The following is a 2,169-nucleotide window of genomic DNA, read 5'->3' on the forward strand; positions in this document are numbered from 1 at the left end:
ACATCAGATGTGTTCTTCTATTCCCCCTTATCAAGTAGTTACTCTTCCCACACTGTTAATTCCCCCCTCCCTTTTTTTTTCTAGACTAGAGAAGAAGAAAGGGTGATGAAATGTTGGAACAATTGAACATCCCTGTTCATTTTCTCCAAAACCCTTTTGTATCTCAGCAGATGTGTGCAATTTGTCCTTTTTCCACAAGGTACTATAGGCCTATGCTTGAAATAGCTGAGAAGAAAGATGAGTGTCAGAGTTTCTCAGCGGAACTAAACGGAACGTGTATCTTCTTTAGCATGACTTGAACTGGGAGTGGAAGGGGAGGGTTGAAGGAAGGAGAAAGAATAAATATTAATAAATTTATTAGAAAACTTTCACAATCAGAAAGCTTCCCCCCAAAGAGGTTACTTTCTATCTTTCTAAGGATGTAAGCCTTAATGAAAGCAAATCTTACAAATCTGAGAAAATTGCCCAATCATAAGTTTACATGTATTTGAACTGGAAAATTGTAAACCATGCTGTGTTCCAAGATGTGTGAGGGCCACTCAGACCTCCTTGTAGAGCCTTGAATACACACACAAACAAGTGTGTGTATGTCTAGCACCCCACACATTGTAATAAACACAGCTGCATTTATTTGAGTATGTGATCCCATGTACATGTAAAAACATTCAAACAAACACACTCAGCAGATTTATTTGATTGTGCAATGGGGCAATTATTCAAATAAACATGCTTGGTGCAATTATCTGAATTTTACATTTCATGTTCATCAATCACATCACTAACAAAAGAGGGGGGAAACACCAAAGAATTTATGTGGGGGAAAAAATATATGTGAAAACAACCTTATTATAGATTTTATAGGGTTAGCCAAAGTTATGGCTCCCTCCTTAACTGTAACTCAGCTATTCTGTATCCAATGGCATTTGTCTCTAGTGATTAATTGATTTACTCACTTGATCATGATATCAGAATGACCACAATATTATGATTCATATAATAGTAAACTTTACAAACCCAAATTTGGTAGAGATGTGAAACCTCAATATTCCAAGTACAGAATAGTTCTTTCTAGACATTTTATATCAAGGGGACATTGGTCAAATTATTATTGCTTTAATAACACTCCCATAAATTAAAAATAAAATTTATACTTACTTGTAACAAAACATTCCTACATCTGAAGACATACACAAAAAAAAATCACAGGTGACTCATCTGATCATTTTATATATTAATAAATATTATGACATATATGTGAACACATCATGAATCATATAGGTGTACCAAGAGGCAATTTATGCCTCTAGTAAGTATGTACTGACATAACTTAATATACTAAAATGGAAAGGGGCTTTTAGTCACTGAAATATGCATCGTGTAACAAAGATGAAGAAAACATGGCTTGTGCCCATCATAAAGAAGATTCAGACTGAAGGCTTAGCTTTGGTTTTTATTCAATTAAATTGTTAAACTGTGCACAGTGATTTTCTTTTTAGAACTTGAGACATTTGTGATGTTGGCTGTTTAAATCTTTGTTACCTTCGCTGTGAATTGAAATTGTACATATTTAGTAAATCATGCAGACAAACAAACTTTTTAGACAATATTTTTATTGGAGAGTTTTCTTTTCCTGTATCCATGTTAAAAAAAAAAAAAAAGACCTCCTTTCCCAAAATAAAAATGTCAATACTAAATTTAAAGAAGTATAAAGGAATGATTGCTTCCTTTAGATTTAAATATTTAAATAAACATGGAGATAATTGGCAACATGTTCTTTTGGGCTAATAGGCCGTGTCCAATTTTTTGGGTCTGATGTTTCAGAGGGCCTCTGTTTCAGGGTTGATGATGATACATTAATCTCTGAATTAAACAAATGCTACTAAATAACAGAACTAAATCCTCAGTCTTTATTTGTATATGAAATATGGAATTAGTCTGAGAAATGATACTGAAATGATACGATGCTGAATATGCCACAAACTAAAACTTTCTGTATTGAAATAGTTGCCTACCAACTAATCTAGTGTGACATGTTAAATGCTTCAAAATATTAAAAATATACATGAACACTGCTGTTCCCATTTGGCCTTGAGAGGAATATGACAAAGATTTGAATAATTTTAGTCAAAGAAAATGATGAGTAAAAAATACATGAAGATTAAAGCAGTG

At 33.0% G+C, this 2,169-nt stretch overlaps 1 protein-coding gene across 3 annotated transcripts in view; it reads left to right on the forward strand.

Moving 5' to 3' along the window:
• Nucleotides 1–1,892, forward strand: part of ZEB2 (zinc finger E-box binding homeobox 2) — a 133,556-nt gene extending 131,664 nt beyond the window's left edge. For all 3 annotated transcript variants that reach the window (XM_004674676.2, XM_012726605.1, XM_012726609.1), the window contains exon 10: nucleotides 1–1,892. This exon is cut by the window's left edge and continues 3,755 nt beyond it. The gene's annotated coding sequence lies outside the window, so the exon portion shown is untranslated.
• The last annotated feature ends 277 nt before the right edge of the window (nucleotides 1,893–2,169 follow it).

Source organism: Condylura cristata, unplaced genomic scaffold (genome assembly GCF_000260355.1).
Source record: "Condylura cristata isolate star-nosed mole 26May11 unplaced genomic scaffold, ConCri1.0 scaffold00002, whole genome shotgun sequence".
In the NCBI taxonomy this organism is placed as follows: Eukaryota; Metazoa; Chordata; class Mammalia; order Eulipotyphla; family Talpidae; genus Condylura; species Condylura cristata.